Source organism: Ambystoma mexicanum, chromosome 2p (genome assembly GCF_040938575.1).
Source record: "Ambystoma mexicanum isolate Mex_15411 chromosome 2p, UKY_AmexF1_1, whole genome shotgun sequence".
Lineage (NCBI taxonomy): Eukaryota > Metazoa > Chordata > Amphibia > Caudata > Ambystomatidae > Ambystoma > Ambystoma mexicanum.
In genome coordinates, this window is record NC_090923.1 from 152,755,325 (window position 1) to 152,775,875 (window position 20,551).

Sequence of the window (20,551 nt, forward strand, 5' to 3'; positions counted from 1 at the left end):
CAAGCAAGCAAATCCCCTCCTGTAATTCAGGAAAAGTCTAAAAGCCTGGCTCTTCAATGCTTTACAGACCAGGTTTAAACTACACCCATGAATCAGTGAAGAAAACCACCTCTCAATAGTTTCACTTTCATGCATAAACACAACCACCACTCTCGTACCCTCTCACCCCATCTACCCCACGGACCTCTAGCCTACAACACCAATGGCACTGAGGAAACAAACTATTAAAGATCACTTCTAGGTAGTGCAAAATCCCTGAGAGAACGTCTACCCTGAATAGCTAAACCTAAACACAGAACATCTTCACAGCAACGATTAAAGCCAAATACCTCTCCCCATAACGCAGCCTAGAGTACGAGCAATCATTTGAAACCCCCATGTCCCAAAAGAACACATCCCACCTTTTTACCAACTCAATTTCCTCCCGCTTACTCATCACATAAATGCAAAGAAGACACTTGCACAAGGATTTAAACAACGAACAAAATAGGGTCTTCTCCACAGACACTTAAATTTCAACCTTACACCTCCAAATATGCCTTCAATTCAGCCCCTGCCCAACAGACACCCATACTACAGGGACACTGCTATGGACACAAAGCCTTTGATGGCCCCTACATTTCACAGCTAGAAAGCTTACAATTACACAAGAGCTCAGGGTACCTCTGATCTGCAACCTCAATACAAAAGCACAAGCTTGTATGTCCCTCTCCTCTCAAATAACCAAAACCACACTCTCTTCCAGATGAACCAGAGTGCCTGGAAACCATGAAAATGGCAGCAGTGTGTACTATAAACCACAACAGCCTCAGCATGACCTCCCTCCACATTAAGTACTGTGTGCATCAAGGGTAAGGCAAAAACGAAGGCCATGCCCAAAGCAGTCCCTGCCCCTGCCCCTAAACATAAGGGCCCGGCAGAGTGGTTGACACTCCACAGTTCTACCAGCAAATTCACACACAACCAACATACAATCCATACACATTGCATTAAAAAGAAAAAAAGAAAAACACTTCTCTTCCATGAATGCAGCCACACATGTTCCCGTGCAGCTATGGGGAGGACCGGTTGGCCCTCCTCTCAGGACGCAGACATGCTGCCTGACAGGAGAGGCGGCGGCGGTCAGTCAGCGTGTTCACACCATGGGTCTCCGCAAACATGAATACACTGACAGAGACCTGCTCTCCTCGTGGGTAGCACATTTACGCTGTCACCGTAATGAGATCCCTCAGCGGCCAGTCGGGGAGTGTGTTGCCCATCACTCATGCAAGGTGGCCTGCTGCTGAGGCGCCCACTCCACCCATTGTAGTGGGCCGCCACTGCAGTGGTATATACGCACCAATGAAATCACCTGGTGAAATCATCTAGGGGAGGTATTCCAATGTAGAACTAGGTACCCCTTGTGCACACAGAGGAGTGCACACAAAGCTCTGGTAGGGGTCTCTCAGAAAGGGTATCTGCAATACTCCAGGTGATAAAATGCTGCTGGTAAGGTTTCACTAATTATATGTGTTGGGACACGTTCTGCCAGCGAGTGATCACAGTGCTCCAAAACGGCTTCACTACATGGGACACAAGTCTCTATCAAAGTCAGGGTTCGTGAAACTATAGCGCTTGGCCAAATATTAGAGTGGGCCAAACATGAACCATGAGACAAAGCAAAGGTACTCCACCTTCTCAAATTAAACAATTGTAAAGCAGGAGATATTCAATTACATCAGCCCTCTCACTTTAGTCTAGAAAAACAGAGGTTTCTCTACAACAGACTCCGTGCATAGAGATTATTGGGGGTCAGGGGAGGGTATGTGGCCGCTACTATGCTGGTCTTTAGCAGCAGTCCCGAGTCTGCTCACATTTCTTTGCGTGCAGGTTTTTATCATTATTTTCTGTCAGAGCAACAGAAACGTAACATGTAGAGTAGGGGTTGGCAGAAGTTGGCTGTACAGATGTTTGGACCCCTCTTCCATCAACCCCAGCCTGCATGTTAAATCCTGAGGGGAATCATGGAAATCCTCCGTAGAGCCCCAAGAGTAGGGTCTACCACATATTCAAAGCATTCCCTTCACAAGTAACAAAAAAAGCCAAACCATTATCGTCCGTAGTCCATCCCTTCCTAGAAATGTACAGTTAGTCTATGGGAGAGCGTGAGGCCATGTTCCATTTACATTTCCTGACTTCTTTCCAATCAATTTCCCTGGGGGAAGTAACCATCTATGGCCATATTCATGATGCAGCTTCTGTCCAACCATGAGGGAAGACCTAGCCTCATGGTTGGACTACCCTGAAAAATGCTGTGTTCGTAGCTGTGAATCGATTGATTGGTGGCAGATTTACCTTACGACAGTCTGCTTGCTGTATCCAGAGGTGTGCAATAGAGGTTGCCCCCACACCTCACTTTATAGTTAGCAGGAGTTCACAAGCTGAACCTAGGTGAAGGAAACCCTGTGTAGCCAGATAGTCTCATGGCTTTGTCCCCCTGCCTCTGTAGAGCATGGGCAGCAGAGACCAGATGCCTGAAAGGTCTGGATTCCTGACCGAAACCCACAGAACAATTTTCTTCCACAAAAGCAGCACAGGAATGTTGGAAATAGAATAACACCTGTGGTTGGGTGGCCACTAAATATTTTCGAAAAAGTGGCCACTCCGGACTGATAGAGTTTGCTACCAAATGAACCTGGAAGTCTGCACCATTACCTGGTCTATCCGTTGGAGAAGGTTGCCAAACTGGTCTGTGAGCTGGCACTGCAGCTGTATATTGCCCAAAATAGTCGGACGGTGAAACTCTGCTAGTGGTATAACAGACTTCCATCTGCTGGCGAACGCTGCACATTTAGTTTTGGCGAGAAGGTGGAACCTATTGCATTGTAGCACAGCTAGAAGGAAGATTGGTTGTGTGGCTGGACAGACAGTTTGCATGCGTTTGGTTATTTACACACCCATTGACTGCCCATAGCCATACTAATTCCTATAGCTATTTCCACAGAGTATCTGCCCCTTCCCACCAATAGCCCACCCCCCCACTCCCGGGATCTCGTTAAGGCATCAAACTTTAGGCTGCCAGTACTGTTACTAAGCCACCTGCTAAAGATCAATGGCTTATTTGCAGCTGTAAAATGCGCTACTGGTGTACTAAAAACATCTTAATCTAGAGTTCCTGCAACCAGTTGATTTATAGCGGTGCCTTGCACAAGTCCTGCTAAAACAAGCCAACAGTTTCATCTGACTTTCTTATGCTACTCTTCCGACATATGGCAGTGTGAGAGTTTTAAAATAATCCGATTACATTTATGTACAATACAAGGCAGATGCCCCACCTCAGATATTGCCGATCAAGACATGTTTGAGGACAAGCAAGTTTTGATTTATGAACCCTCATGAGTAGCTTTAAACCGGCTGGGCCTATTATACGACATTACATTTTATTTAGTGAATCTACTTACATACAGACATTTATTAAGTGCCTATCACTTTGTTTCTCCTCAAATAAACTGTATCCAAAACGTCAATGTTTTATTTATGCCCAACTCATTACCTGAAAAGCATGATAATTATTATTTCAAACTTTTTGGGGAAGAGCAACTTTCCCCATCTAAAAGCACCCACTCTTCTCAGGATCTCTGAGCTAATACTGTGCTTTTAAAAGGAAAACCCATGTTATTTCTTTTTCATAACATTTTATTGGTTTTTTCAAAGCAATATAACAATTACAACAATGCAATAATTATGAGTTGTATCACGGTGGACTGTCTCTCGAAATGTTTGTGGGTTGAGGGGACCATTGCTGGACTTATTGCCATTGTCGATGGTCCATATTGTGCATAAACGGGTGTGAACCTTGTCTTTGACATGTTTTGAGTGAGGTCCAGCGTTCAATAAAGTGGGCTTCATTGGAGCCATCTGGTGAGTGGGAGTCTCTTTGTGAGGGCTGGGAATTTAGCCGCATGGTCCATAAATGGGTCCCATATGTTCAGGGTTCTGTTCAGGGAACATGCTCGTATTGCAGTGATTTTCTCGGCTATTGCTTTGTCCCAACATTTGGACCACCATAGAGCTATCGAAGGGCCGCTTTCGTCTTTCCACAATCGGGCCATTGAGATTTTTGCCACTAGCAGTAGGTGCGTGCATAGGCGGGGTATTTGCCATGAGATTGGAACTGCACCGTTTCCTGTTTCGCCCAACAGGACAATTCCTGGGTCCCAATGTATGGAGAGACCTGAAATTTCTTTAATGCGTTTTAAAATTTCTCTCCAATATTCCTCTGCCTTTGGACAGGACCAACGCATGTGAATTAATGATCCGGGGACTGGGCAACCACGCCAGTAGGTTCCAGGGATATCCGGGTTGGCCTTGTGAATTTGGGTTGGGGTGATATAGTATCTATAGCAAAGTTTATATCCCCCTTCCCTGTTTGTGATGCATTGCGAGCTTTTGTGCAATCTGGCCCATATTTTTCCCCATTCTTCCCCCTCTATTTCTCGCCCTAGGTCCTTTTCCCACTCTATTATATTTCTTACTTTTTTTGCGGGGTCTGACCTGTCTAGGAGGCGGTAGATGATCGAGGTCCTACCCCTACTGGTTGGTGTTGTTTAAGAGAGCTCCAGCTCTGTCAGTTCTCTAGAGCATTTTTCTCGGGTTATCCTGTGGGACATCCAGTGCCTGATTTGGGTATAGCGGAATCTTTCCCGTTTCACCACTCCAAATTTTATTTTGCACCTCTCGAACGTGACGGGGGAGCCCTCTTCTAAAAAGTCGCTAGTTTTACCCAGCCCACCCTCTATCCAGGCTTGAAAGTCCAGCGGGGGTCTTCCTGGTGAGAAGTCAGGATTATTCCAGACAGGGGTCAGGGGTCCCAAGGCGCTACGTATGCCCCATTTCCGAGCTGCAGCATTCCAGCAATGGACCGTGACAGTCGTGGCTGATAGGGGACCGCTATTTGCCTGTGGCTTTATGTTTGGTAGGTGTGGGAGATCAGATAACGGGACCGGACACCAGAATTCTTCTATTTGTTTCCATTTCGGGGGGTCTGTTTCTTGCACCCAGGAGAATGCGTGTGATAATTGAGCGGCTAGGGTGCATCTAGCCATGTCTGGCACTCCCAGCCCCCCTTGTGTTTTCTCCCTCAGCATAATTTGTTTGTTAATTCGTTTTTTTTTCCCTCCCCATACAAATTCTAGTATTTTCTTTAGTAGAGCTTTTAGGGCTGGGCCCGGGATATGTATTGGTAGTGCTGCGCAGTGGTACAGCTATCTGGGAATCAGGTTCATTTTGATGGCAGTTATTTGCCTGAACCAAGAGATTTCATGCTGTTTCCACCTTTTAAGGTCGTTTTGCAGGTCACGGATTAACTGCGCAATGTTGCTCGAGTACAACCGTGTTGGGTCTTTTGTGATTTGGACCCAGAGATATTTGATTGCACCCTCAGCCCATGGGATTGGCGACATGGGGGATAGGGAATCTCTTTCTTGTGTGGAGAGATTGATGGCCAAGGCTGAGGACTTGGATATGTTCACCCTGAATCCTGATAGGGCCCCGAATTCCCATGATTTCCTCCCATAGTACTCCCAGGGATGTTGCTAAATTTGATGCTGTGATTAATACATCTGCGTATAACGCAATTTTGTATTCTTGGTCTCCCACCGTTATCCCCTTTATCCTCCCATTCTGTCTAATTCTGGCAGCAAAGGGCTCCATAGACAAGGTGAAAACCAGGGGTGAGAGTGGGCAACCCTGTCTGGTGCCCCTAGATAAATGTATGTGTATATGTCCTGACCTGGTGCCATTGACCCACAGTTGCGTCGTGGGAACTTGATAATTAGCCATCACCAAAGCGGTAAAGTTGGGCCCAAAGCAAAAATGTATGAGAACCGCTTGAATGTATCCCCAGTCTACCCGGTCGAAGGCTTTGTGGGCATCTAATGAGATCACGGCCATCCCTACCTTCATTTTGTGGGTGCTTTCAATTATATTTATTGTTCGTCAAATGTTGTCGTGGGTCCCTCTTCCCGGAATAAATCCCGTTTGATCTTGGTTAATTAAGAATGGGAGGACAGTCCGCAGTCTTCTGGCTAGTACTTTGGCGAAGATTTTGCTGTCATTGTTCAGGAGTGATATCGGGCGGTAAGAGTCAGGTAATTCGGGATCCATCCTGGGCTTATGTAGCAGGACTGATCAACTCGGCCATTAATCTAGTGACCGATCTTGCGGACAGGAAGGAGTTAAATAAGATGGCCAACTGGGGTGCTAAAATTCTGGCATATTTTTTGTAAAAGTTTGCGGAGAGGCCATCTGGTCCAGGAGCGGTGGATTTGAGGGTTTTGATTGATTCGATAATTTCTTTAATATTGATGGGGGCTTCCAGGGATTCCAGCTGGGTTGGGCTTTGGGGGGGGATATAGCACTCAGGTATTCCGGCAGCTTGTCTAGAACCATGGGCTCTCCGGACATTATAGATTTATGATGCCTCATCAGTTCATTGATTTTATCTATCTCGCAGTAGTGCAGCTTCCCATCTTCACCTCGTAGCTTAAGAATGTTGTTTCGGCCGTGGATCTTTTTTAGCTTCTGCGCTAATATTTTATTTGCTTTGTTCCCTTTGTTGTAATAGAACTGTTTTGCATATGCTAATGATTTGGCTGTTCGGTCGGCACAATGCATTTCTAGAGCCATTTTAGCCTCTCTCAGGGATCTCTCTACTTTTCTGGTGTAGTGTGCTTTCAATTCCGTTTCTAGTTGGACCACTTCTTTTTCCAGCTTAGTTGTTGCAATGTTTGATATTCTTCTCTGTTCCGCTCCTGCCCCAATCAACGAGCCTCTGACTACAGCCTTCATTGCGTCCCAGATGACGTTGATAGGCGAGGTCTCCGTAGTGTTCTCTTTGAAGTAGTTGATTGTGTCCTCCACTTGTGTTCTGATGTTTTCATCTAGTAATAGGGAGTCGCTTAATTTCCAATACCTCTGAATAGGGTTTCTTTGGCCTGATATGGCTAGATTCACAGAGACTGGAGCGTGATCGGAGATCATGCAGGTATGAATTTCGGTGTCGTTTAAGCATGTGAACAACACTCCGGAGATTAGAATAAAGTCTATTCTTGAGTATCCCTTGTGAACATTGGAGTAGTGCGTGTAGTCTTGTCATTAAACAGTCTCCAGGCATCAACCGTCTCCGTTTCTCTGAACAGTTTAGCTAGGGATAGAGCCTGTGTGAAGTCTGCGTTTGTGGGGGGTGGCCTTCGCGAAAAGCTAAAATGGTTGGAAGAAGGTCTGCAATGAAGCTAGTTTGAGATGTGTTGGGACTCTAGATTGTGACAATTGTGATGGGACGCTCTTCGAAGAGGTCTTTAAGTAAGAGAAAGCGGCCCTCTGGATCTCTTCTTACTGTGATCTTTGATAGCGGGACTTTGTCGCTTAATAATATCGCTACCCCCCTTTTCTTCCCTGCTGCGGCGAAATAGGCTTTCTTATATCTCTTAAATCTAATGCGGAGTTAGTCTTCTTGTAGTAGATGGGTTTTTTGGAGTAGCACAATGTCTCTGGATAATTGATACAGCTGGTGTTCCACTGATCTGCGCTTTCTTGGCGAGTTCATCCCTTGGATGTTCCAGGATAGGATTCTTATTTCGTTTGTATCAGCCATCACCTGCTCTTTTGTGTTGAGTATGGCTCATATTTCGTCCCCCACCTGGATCTGTGAAATTGTTAAGCGGGCTCTGTGGTTGTGTTGAAATGGTATTTTTCTTGTTATTGCATGTTGTAATGCTGTACGAAAGGACATAACTTGAGATGATTAAAGTCCTAGACTTTAGATTTGTCCTTTTAAAACCCCTTCCCCTCCTCCCGCCTCCCCCTCCCAATGTTCAGCTGGTAGGAGAAACGTCGTCCTACTGCCACTGGGAAACTGGTGGCACCAATGCGCTTGATGTTGGCCAACTGGACCGCCGAAATGAAATTTGGTGGAGCTTAGTCATTGCTCTCGCTTTGTTCAAATGCTGGTGTGTAACTTTCTCTCTCAGAGGTTGTATCGTTGTCGATCCAGAGTGACTGCTGTTTGAGGATTGAGAGAGAGCCAGAGATCCCTGGCGCTGTTGAAGGGTACTCATCCCATGTTGCTGTCTTTCTTAGGGGGACCCGGGAGTCTGCGCTGCTGGTTTTTGTCCATTCTCCCCCCAGAGATTTGTCCTGGCGAGGGCGGTTTGTTTCTTCGGATTCAGAATCCCCTTCTGCTCTCCTCTGGCCCATAAGTTTCTCCTCTTCCTTCATCGATTGAATTGGTCTCTGGGATCCATCCCATATGAATCTTACTGAAGTGGAGAACCCCCAGTAGTATGGGATTTTCTTTTCACGTAACCACACTGTTAGTGGCAGCATAATTTTCTGTTTTTGGAGAGTTGAGTTTGCCAGGTATGGTATAATGAAATTGTAGATCCCTGTAAGGTAATTTGGCACATTTGCCTTGCTTCACGCATTAGATCCTCCTTTATTTGAAAATGTATCCTCGCCAGAACATCTGGGGGAGAACGTAGATGTTTTCCTCTGAATCGTTCTGTGCACCTGGTCTAACTCTAGGGGTGAGTTGTCCGGTAGTGTGATTATGAATCGAAAGAGCCCCGATATATTGGATTTCAGGTCTGCTTCTGGAATAGATGGACTCCTCAAACCTGGATGTTGTTCCTTCGTGATCGGTTTTCTAAGTACCCTGTTTTGCTTCCAGGGTGTTATTCTGTCCTTGTGTTCATTTTCGAATCTTTGGTCGCAGACCTCGGATTCTAGTTCGGTAGTTCGGTGTTCTACTTCCCCCACCCTTTTGTCCAAGGAGTTGATTTTCTTAGTAACTTCAGTGCTTTTTTTGGATTTCCCTAGTAAGTGCCGACAATAGGTCTTGAAGATCGGCTTTAGTGGCTACTTGTGATGGGATGAGCTCTGGAACAGCCGATGTGGGAGTACTATTCTTGCTGGAGTCCTCCGGCGGATCCATCCTTCTAGACCTTTCAGTGGCTGAGTTAGCCATGAGGGTGGCAATGTCTGTTTGGCTGTCTTCCCTCTTTTAGACATTTTGTTGACAGTGAATCTATATGGCTTAGCTTCTGTTTATTATATCTGCTTCTCCTTCATGTGCCTGGTTGCTCAGGGACTGGTGCTGATCTTCCACCCACTCAGTATGGCTATTGCGGGCTAAGGCGCATCACGGTATGCTCCTTGGTGATTCTTGGGTAGTGGTGAGGTGATTGGGTTGTGGGGATGATATGTTGGCGTGGGTTCAAGGCCAAACGGGATCTGCTGTCAATTGTCACTTGGTACTGGGGCCAATTTGCTTGCCGGTACCGACTCCGGGGACCCACATGAGTCAGTACCGGCTACATTCCCCACCAGACTCCTCACCTCATATCCCTGGAGCTGATGTGATGTGGATTCTGGCGATTGCCAGTGGCAGGTGCTGTGTGGTTCCTCTACTCCGGGAGGGTCCCCCCTCAGGGTTACAGCTTTGAGGATGTGGATTCCTCAGCGCTCACGTTGCGGGTGACTAAGTGGGTGGGCGCAAGATTCGCCAAGTTGTCCCCCAGATGGTGTGTTCAGATGCAACTTACTCCGGATGATGAGCGTGTGTGTGCTGGGTTCACACTGAAGTGACCGGGGTAGCTGAGGTGCGTGTGTCGCTTCCAGCCCCAGAGTGCTACTCCGCGTAGGGCAGAAGCCTCCTGCAATCAGGTAGGAGGGGCTCGATGATAGTCCTGGTTTGCGGGGCTCCCTGCAAGTCCTCGCGCGCAACTCGGCTGATCCCCATGGCGCTCCCAGAGGCTGTGCAGGGATTCCCCGCCGGGTGCAGGCCGGGGGTTGGATCTTCGGCCCCAGGAAGGAGGCGGCGGTACTGCGACTATCATCTCCGCAGGTCCGTGCTTCCGATTCTGCATACCTTTGCGGTCCCCTGGAGGAGAGCCTCTGGCCGAATGATGTTGGGAGGAGGGATGTCTGCTAGGTCTGAGAGGTTGACATGTCCGCTACTCTAGGAGAGAGTGCTGGATAATCGGCGGCAGTAGTTGTCTTTCAGCAATGCTCGTTAGATTTCCTCATTGCGGCTCCTCCGTGCTGCATAGCGCGGTGGCCATCTTGGGGACTGGTGGGCTCCGCAGGAGTAATGAGTCAAATAACCTGAGAAATTGGCCTCAGTATGGGAGCCCAGTCGGTCGATAGCTGCAGGGGAGCTTCTGACACCATCTGTACGGATTTCGGTACCCAACGGGGCCTCGGAACGGTGTGATGAGGTGCGGCGCATTGGGCCAGCCAGGAGCTCTTAAGAAGCCATGCCGTCTGCGGCGGCTCCGAGCCACGCCCCCACCCATGTTATATCTAAGCAGACTCCTGTAAGGTAATGGCGTTTTTGCAACTATAGACCAGATCCTGTTAGAATATAAATGTCTCAGCGAAGTGTGCCCTAAGGCACATGATTTATAATGAACATGCGTGTCCTTGCATCGGTTCCTTCCAGTGAATTCCTGTTAATAACTAGCAGTGGCAAAGTCAATCATTTGGGCTCTCGCATGTATGGTCATACCATACCCAGGTGCTAACATTTGCAATTGTTGCTATCTTATGTCCAATAGTACCATCATGGCAGTGCCTGGAAAATGTCACTCTTATGCCTACATAAAAGCCAAAAACGGTTGGCTTTGCCAATGTTTGTTTAACAGCGTTAGGAGCTCTAGTGTTGGTGTATGCACCTGTAATGCATTAAAGAAAACGTATCTGACTCAAACATTGAGTCTGTGTGAAATGCATTCTAGGTGCAGCATTGGACATTTGATTCCAAGCTTCAGCGAAGGCCTCATTTCAGAATACCGTCTGCATTTTCTGAATCAGTAGAAAAACATTTTGTTTTTGCCCAGGCAGGTCAAGGTTTGTTTTGAATTTTACAGGAGCAGAAAACTGTTTTTTCTTGTAACGGCATGCCACAAAGTACATCGGTCAAGTGTGTGGGGTGCTATCAGCAGGTGACCTTTCTGGAAACGTACTGTTCTCTAGTTGTGCAAGTTTTACCGGACGAGACTGGCAGAGAGAGACACACAGCTTCAGCCGAACCGAGAGAAGGTGGAAGCATCTAATCCAGTTATGTCCCATTGTGCTGTCTCTCAATGCCAAGCCTGGTTTGGGAAGCTGTCCATTGAAGTTCTTGGCAGGGATGAAATGAGGTGCAACTAGGCCAATGGTGAAGTAATCCGTTTTCTTAATTCTGCATTTTATTCTGTTGCATTTATTTGAGTTAATAAGCGGTCATAAGAGCCTGTTTTATAAGCGGAGTGTGAATGAGTTCTTGCGTTCCAATAGTACACTGCCTTCTTTGTGTAATGGGGGAAAATAATAAGACATCTGTGCACTTATTTTTGGAGAGCAAAACAAATTGGCATCACGAAGCCGCTGCTCTGTGCTGTTCAATTGCATGCGATTGTTTGGAGGTAGCTGCAGTGATTTGTTCATTGTATGTAGATTAGTGTGAAGTTTCAGTATTTATTTTTTTATGTTTTATTGATTAAACAAATTTCAACCTTTAACATGGATCCATACATCCAACACAATTATCAAAGTCTCATCTCACTCTTGAGGAATGTCCAGATCTGGTTGGGAATAGGAGTTCCACAAATTTGAGGGCGTCTATTGTCCGACCGATTTTGTCACCCGTCAGTCTTTCCCAGTATTGCTCCTCTCTATTAGGGTTAAATAAACACACATATCCACCCATTGTTTTTCTCTTTGTTCTCTTAGTTTGACAGGACAGCATCAAAGGTCTAATAGTCTCCACGGTTGCAGGATCTCTACAAAACTGGCAGCTAGCATCTTGGACTTTGATCTGTTTTCTTAATAACTACACCTCCCTTGTTGGCAAAAGGTTAAGGGCCTCATTACACGGTAGGCGGTAAGGGCACTGGTACCGGTAAACCCTTACCGCCTTACTACGAGTTCCTTTGCGGGACCCGACCTTAACAGCTGGTTTTACCAGCCGTTAAAGTAGGGTGCCGCAAAGGGACCTTGGAGCTAATTACGGTACCGCAATTTGCGGTACCGTAATTAGCGCCTTCCCCCCATTCCCATTATGCCCTATGGCGGCAAAAATGCGAATGGGGAAGTGCCTTGGTGAATGGGGAATTACCACTCCCGCTCACCTTGGAGTAGGGCGGTAATACCGCCATCCACCAAGGTGGACACGGTAAAATACCGGCGGCAACCATGGCGCTAATAGCGCCATGGTTACCGCCTACCGTGTAATGAGGCCCTAAGCCTGCATCGCATCAGTACAGCTCTATAATGAGATGATGGAAATCGTCTCATGTAAGAAGGAGGATCATTCAAAGTTTTTCATTCCCATATGATGTTATGGCAGAGATGGTTTTGTCTTTAGTGATAGGGTTTCATCCCAATCCTTTTCTTGAAGGGATCTTTTTGCCTCTTCGGGTTTCCCTTTAGTGTCTCCGGGTCAATGTTATAGAACGTTAGCACTACCTTGCATTTCGATTTTTATCAACCTTTGTTACATCAGTATTTCAAGATGTCAAGATCTCAAAAGGTATTGCAGGTGAGTGCAGAATACATTTTCTATACAGGGAGATGGTCTTCCACAAAACTGTCGATGCAAGGGATTGCAGTCTAAGCTCATGCCTTATTGTTGATATAGCCAGGCAGTTTGGTTGCCTAAGTTTATTCTGCCAAAAAAGGCTTTGCAAGTTCCCCATGTTTCCTAAGGAAGGTTTAGCAGTGCCTCTGCGCCATAGGTCAAAACTGCCATTACCTTTGGTTTATAGAAAGATAATATTGGAGTCATCGAGTAAGCACCATATCGCTGATGGAGGGCTCTGCCCTGGTTTTTGAGTTTCAGTAGTCTCCCTCTGATTAGGCAATATTGGCCCTGTTCATTAATGTTTTTATTGATTCGCACTCCAAGATAAATTATTATTAATTTTACATTTTTAAAGCGCTCACACAGCCCGCAGGCATCGAGGCGCTGTTACAGGAATGGTTTGTTTTTTGTAGTTGCGTAATTGTTTTTTTCTCTTAGTTGCATATTTATAACGCGCTTATGTTTCTAAGCGCTGACCCGGGGATCGAACATGTGTTGCTTCGTGTAGTTTTGCTTCCAAGGCACGCACGTTGCGTTAAGCTATCCTCCCGGGACAATTATTTATTCAACTATATCCAAATTTTGATGCTTGATTGACCAACTAAAGTACTTCTTCTAAGTTTGCTTTCCCCGGGCTGATTTCATAATTAGAATCATCGATTTCTTTACATTTATCTTCTTGCTGTTCATCTAGATAATTGTTGAATTCAGTGATTCGTCTTTGGAGGCCTATAGCTGTTAGATCTATAAAAATACCACATCATCCGCCTATAGGATCCAGGGTATCTCTCCCCCTTCAAACGTAGGCAGGAAAGCTTGTATTTTCATCTAGGATGCCGGTATAGGGCAAATAAGAACAGAGCCAGACCATAGCCTTGTTTAATGCCCTTAAAGGACAGAATCCTCTCTGTAGTGCATCCCCCCTTAGACGTTTGAATTGATGCGTCCATATATAAAGCTTGGATGGCTTCCAGTAGATCATCCGGACAGCGCCATTTTCTGAGCTTGGTCCAGAGGAGGTCTCTGCTGATCCCATCAAAGTCCTGCTCTAAATCCACAAAGCCTAGGTAGATGTTGCTTTTCGTTTCAAGTGCACATAGTTTTAGTATGTTCAGAAGAAATGGCTTCAAGGAGGGGCCTACCCAATTTATAAAAGCTAGTTAGTTGCCTTTTGTCCATAATTCCAGATTTTGAGGCGCAGCTCTTCAAATCCTGCAAGAGAATGCAGGAAAATAGCTTGCCTATAGAGTCCAATAGGGCACTAGGCCTATAATTCTGAGGGTTACTGCGGTCGCCTTTCTTAAAGATAGGCACCATACCGGCCTCCTTCCAAGATTGTGGTATTGTTCTAGTTGTCATGATCTGTTGAAATAGTGATAATATTAAATCTGTTCAGGGTTCACAGTTTGCTTTCAGCATATGATTCGATATGCTGTTAGGACCGGCTGCCCTTGAGAAGCTCAATTTTTTTAATCCTCAGATATATCCTCGCGATCAAATTCAATGTGCCAGGGGTTTAGTGCCGCTTTCCTTTAGCTGTTTTCAGCCACTAAACTCTGCTGAAATAGAGTTGTGTAATTTTTAACCTCAGCCGAGACTTGGTTGGTAACTAATGCGGATTGGAGGTCATCACCCCGGTTTATTATCTCCTAGAGGCTTCTCACATTTCCTGTCCCGATTGCCGCCAACATTTGCTCTGCATCACCCTGGGCCCACTGGGCACTCGAAGATCTCAGCAAATTTTTCCAGGATTGTTTACATTTCCTTATAAGTTTGTCTTTATCCAAAAGAGAGCTTTGACAAAGTCAAAGCAGTTGCGCTCAATATGGTTTCCTTTCAGCAACTAGCTCTTGGTTGTACGTGCGTCTCCTTATAAAATTGTTTTGATTACATCGCTGTTCACTTCGAATTTTAGTAGCCACCTATAATCTACTTCGTCTGGATCTCCTTTCACATGAATATTAAATTTGTCCTCTATTCTTGGAATAGCCTGGGGTTTGATTCTTAATCTATTGCATCCCCAAGTTACTTCCAATGGTGGGGATGTAATCTTCTCCATCCCTCTGGCCTCCCAATGGAATTCAATTTCCAAAAGTGCATGGTCACCGGCAGACTGATTCTTAACTGTAAAGGAGTTAATCAATTTTAAAGTGTTCAAAGCCACAAAATAGTCCAGACATGCGCTAATCATATTACAGGACCATGTATCAGCCGCATGGAGATTGCCTTTAGTCAATCCGTTCAGAATCGTCATCTCATCTCGCTTGCTTCCAACTGAGAGTCAGGTTTTATCTGACCTCCTTTATACATTAGTTTGAGATTAAGATCACCACATTGGAGGATCAGTTGGTTCTTTTCTTCCAGCATCGATTTGTCGATGGCCTACGTAATGTCACCTATATACTTTAATATCATTGTTATTTGCGCTCCAATATGGATTAATTAACAGTATTCCAATATCATGTGTTCCCATCATTTTCTTTACTTTTAACAGCTGAACAAAAGGATTTGGGGTGTGTTCCACCACATGTAGGTCACTGTTGATTTTTTTTATCAGAGTCAAGAGGCTGGCACAGGGTCTACCCTGGAGTCCTTTTCTAGCAGGGTTCACATACACTTTATATCCCTCACATATAGATCTTATGCAGGTCTCTTGTAAACAAATTAGTTCGAACCTTCTCAAGAAATAACTTTCTCCAGAGTACAGCTGTTTGAATCCCCTTGTATTTCATGAGGAAAGTAATACTTTATTCCCATCAGCTTCAACATTAGTCTATTGCTTCTTTTTTGTGGTCAAGGCATTCGCCATCCATGACCAATCCTCCACTTTTTCACACCCTAATTTCCCCACTCCAAGTTGTTTGGTCTTTATCCTTGAATTGTCTACAGTAAATTTTAACTTTGTGACTGAGGCATCAACAGGTTTAAATAAACCATTTTCTTCCCTTTTTTGTGACTTTTTTTCTGCATGGGTCGTTGCTTTTCACTTGGCCTGGTCTTAGTTTGATGCCTCTCTATATATTTATTATTTGACCTATGGATAGGCTCTGTAGTTTTTGTCTCTTTGCCATCTTGCTTCTGCCGCAGGCTTTTGTCTTCTCTTTTCCCCTCAAGTGTCCCTGGATCACTTAGTCTAAAGCCTACAGTGTCCAGCTTCTCTTGGACTCTTTATTGTGTCTTATTTTCTGCGATCTCAAATGCAGGATTACCAATCTGGCCTTCTGTCATCTACAAATTCAACAATTGCAATATCATCAGATGTAATATTCCGCAATGTTGAGAACTGATTAAACAAGGTCATCACATTTTTCCTATTTAAAAAGCATCCTTTTGTCCTCTTTTGATATTCTTTCCAATTTTAACTTCTAGGTTTGTTGAGTTTTTCTTTGCAACCTGATCCCGTGAGTTTCCATGCGCAATAGGGTTTCTCTTGTCTTTCTGTATCATTTCGGCTCACGGGATCTTCACGCTGGCGTCCAGCTTGTGCCTGCACGTGACCACTCCTGTCTTCCAGTCTCCCTAGGATCACTTCCATCTTTCGCTCTTCAGTGGACATTTGTTTCCTTTCAGCGTGTTTGCTAATCTCATTAGCCTTTTTACCCTCCTTAACAGATTTACTTTGATTTCTTCCAGTTGAGGACCTCCTTTTATTAGATGAAATAAGCTCCATTTGTTTACCTATCTCTTGCCAGTCTTACACACTAATGTTATCCCAATTTTCATCATCTTTATTTTTTTCTATAATTTCAATGAGGTCACTCATTCAAGCGTTTGACTCAACTTCAGTGTAATTTTCGTTTTCACTTTCAACCCTGATTGTAGGGGAATTTCCAACAGTAGTTTCATGAAGCATATTTCCTATTTTCATTTCTCTTCTCAGATTTTTTGCAGGATGAGCCAGCTCTTCCCCGGGCGGTGTTCTTACATTCCTTAGAAGGATCTAGATCCAATTGCTTTCCGTTTTGTTGCTTGATTTTTTTATTTCTTTTGAGGTTGGTTTTCAGTCTCCAACTGTGAAATAGCTTTCAAGCTCTCTGATGTTATCTTAGTTTGTATAATAGGGTCTTGTAAAATCGCATTACTTGCTTTTAAGGTATCCCTCTGAGCTGGAAGTAATGCAGAGTCGATGAGATCAAATTCCACACGCAGACCTCCAAGTTATTTCACAGGTTGGGGATTGCCAAGTCCCTTTCCCAGCGCCAGGGGACCCCCCCCCCGTGGCTTCCTCAGCTGTTTGTTGTGCGAGACCTGGTCTTCATTATTCGCCTTTTCCATAACACCTAAACCCTTAATTCTTCCCATGGGGCCCTCTAATACCGGAAGGGAGTCAGGCTATTTTAACTGGTGGGCCTTTCTTAGCCACTTACAAGCCAAAACAGCTTCCATAAAGGAGCAATTAATCTTTCGATTACTGTCTCGCTAAATCACTTATGCGATTCTGACATAGGCTCATTAGATCTGATTCCTTGTCCATTTTCCAATCAAACCTTCTCAGGAAGCCATCCATTTCACTCAACTGCTCCTTTGTCGTCATGGACGTATGGACTTCTTGTAGCGATTCATTGATGTTCTCATATAACTTGAGGAAAGGGGCAATCGCAATGTTTAACAACGCCATCCCCACATTATGGGTGTACACAAAGTCATCCATTCTAGCCTTTCTACACAAGTCACTAATTTTCCATAGTGAGTCTTCATCTGTGCTCTTTATTTCCAGGCTCTTTGCCTCTAAAATAGAGTCCAAGTTTAGTATGCAAGCCAGAGTATTAACAGGAGCGTTTAAAACCATCCCGTTTAGCACCTTTAATCTTTCACTGGATTGATCTAAGGGCCATCCCCATCAAGGGCTGCTAACCTCTCCTTGATAAAAGAGAAACCTTTCCTTTTTGTGTTACAATTTTCCCTGTTAGGTTGGAAATATCTTAAATTAGTTTGTCTGCCAGACTTGTATTACTTGACATTCTTTTCTCTGTATCCACAAGCCTGATTTGGGAGTGCAGGCTTGATAGGCTTAGCAGTCGCAGTTTTTCATTTTCCATGCCTTGACTTTTGACCCTTCCTTCCACAGGTATCCTCGCTCTAGCTTCTGTATCCATAACCATTTTTACGGATGAGCCTTTTCCCTTATTGACCCTTTCCGTATGCACCACCTTAGGAAAGGCCACCGACAGTCCTTCAACTTCCCCTAATATTTCTTTAGAGAACTGAGGCCGGGGAGCTCCATTTACTTCAACCCAGGGGTCATCCTATTGCCATATTTCTACATCCTCCTCACTCATTTCCCCCACCCGATTTTCATATATATCTCACTTCCTGCGAGGGAATGATTAAATCGCTGGGGAGTCCTCTTTAAATGAGCTATGAGTTTTTTCCACGTTCTTAGCTTCAAGGGTTGGTTTCAGTTTAATCCTGCAGATCAGTGATGTTAAACTGATCTCAGTCGCATTCTCCTCAAAATGCTCTGCCTTGTCAGACTGCTTTGATACAAGTGGCAGAGTCCCAGAGTTTAATGTAGGGAGGTTTCTGTCCACGGGCGCCTCGTCCATTGATCCATAGGTCACCAAGGTCTGCAGTACGCAGTTTATGTCATTGGCTTCATCTAAAGACTCTTTGGCCCTGTGATTGATCGTAGGGGGATTGTCTCCCCGAAGACACTTGCTCCGCCTCCTTTAACTGAGGAGGGTTGTTTATAGGCAACACCTCCCAGAAGACTTCCAACTCCGGGGCATGAGCGGCTGCCTCCATACCACCTCCCCCATTGTGGTGAGAGGCTCGATTGGGAACCTCCTTCGCACCTCGATACTAGCCTATAAGCCGGGGGCGTGACAATAGTTCAGACGCTATATTCCCCTTAACAGATGCGGCCAAGGAGGGGGTATAGAGCGTAGGTCTGAGGATCGCACCCCCCCCCCACTTCCGAGAGAGGTATCCATTTTGTCAGAGACGTTCAATGTTAATGACTGAGGCCGATGCAGCTTTTCTCCCCCTGTCAATGGTAATATGTTCACTATTCACGAAGGCTAAGCGCAATGCTTAAAGTCGTCAAGGAAGAGGAGGGATGTGGGGGCAGAGCCGGGAGCGAGGTAAGGCACTGTCTCACCCGATTTCTTATTTTGATTCCCGGCTCGCCCCCATCTTCCGTCTGGTCACCCGCTAGGCATCTCATCTTCGTGGTCGTGCAGCTCCTCAACTCAGGGAAAGAGGAAGAATACCTGCTGCCAGCTCCGAGGGATGTCTTACTCACCAGTCACCACCTGGCAACACCATCAACACCACTTGCGCACCAAGTAGGTGCTTAAGAGCGGTGACACAGGCTGAAGGCAGCTCCTCCTCCAGCAATCCTTAAAGGGCTAAGTGCCCAATGTTCAGAGATAGCAGCTTGCAGTGTTTTTCAACAAAAAGGGCAATATCCCCAACGAGTCCTCAGGAATCCAAAGAACAGCACAGCGTTTTCCACCGTCAACACCACTGACCCACCACTTCCGTATTCCTAGTTTAAAAAGTGAGATGTCTTTCGATGTCTTTCCATGAAACGATTCATTGCTCAATGCAGGGCCTGCTGATGTGCCGTCTTGTTTACAGAAGGTCCCAGTACTGAAAGGGAGTGAGTCAGCAGCACTGGGAGGGGGCAGGGATCGTACTCCATGCTAACAGTAGGGCACATCAGAGGAGTGGGCAGTTTGATGCATATTTCCTGCATTTGGAACGGGAGTTAGCAGCAGGAACACAAGCTTCTTTAATGCAACAGCTGCAATTAAAGATCTGGAATGCCTCTAGGTATCAGTAAATTGCAGAGACTGCGTTAGGGTGGCCAAATATAAATATAGGAAACACAGAGGCTATGTTGACAAATTCAAAGTGGCTGCTGTCATCACCACTGCTGATTCAAATTGGAATCTAGATTCCTGGAGTGTAGATATTTGGTGTTCCTCTTCTGAGAGTATGGATTCCAGCCTGGAAGTGAAGGCATACTCTACACTGAAACAAGATGGGAAGAAGGTTAATGCTAAACCAGCTACTAGGTGTAGGGCAGGCCTGCATCCGCCTAATCCACGGGATGGTGTTGTGGATTTATGGATTTAAATCACACTGGAGGATTACACTCAACAGGAAGGGGGGAAATTATTACTCGACTTACTCAGAGCCCATGCGGACTTCAATGGTTCATATGTATGACGGTAGAGCTGGAGGATTGTTAGTCGATTCCACTGACTCCCCACACTTTTTTCCCACTTGTCCATTGATACGAATATTCAGGAGGCGTTATGTGCTGGGCTGCCGCTAGATGCTAATGGGCAGGCTTCGCAAGTATCTTTATTGCACCTAGCAGTGCAGTGGTGTAATAGGAAATAAACTATTACCACCGATTGGCCCACTGAAGAGAAAGCATACCAAGAGGCTGTTCAAAAGATCAGAGAATATGCTATTAAGGCAGCAGTTGATGTAGATTAGCCAGTGCATATGCGGTGGTGCCTTCGTCAGTATCAACGAGAAATATGGTCATCAGAACTGCCACACCCGCATATAAAAAGATGTCATCATGACTTTGCTAGTAGGCATGACTGGTAAGGCAACTGATGCAGTGGTAGATGCTAGTAGATGCCATACAAAAATTGTCAAAACTGGGTGAATGGGAAAAGAGTGAGGACAAGCCTCGAGAAAGGGAGGGGCACAGCAAGAGGAGAACAGAAAGTAGGAGACAAGATAGAGATTCCTGGGTGTCCAGAAATTTTTTTTTTTTGCCATGGTTTAAAGATGGTGTGCCAAGGGAAGAAATTGATCGTATTGAAACCAGGGAGATGTGGGCGCTGTACAAAAAGAGTGTTTTCTGGGAAAGAGGGATATAAACAAGTCAAGAGACAGGTGGCGTCCAAGCAGAAAGGTGACACTTCACCTTCAGTGCCTCCTGAGGTGGAGCAGGGAGAATGGTCCATGGGAACCTCTTCCTGG

General features: G+C 45.5%; 1 protein-coding gene across 1 annotated transcript in view; it reads right to left on the bottom strand.

Moving 5' to 3' along the window:
• UROC1 (urocanate hydratase 1) overlaps positions 1-20,551 on the bottom strand; it is a 482,866-nt gene that overhangs the window by 392,014 nt on the left and 70,301 nt on the right. The gene's annotated exons all lie outside the window — the stretch shown is intronic.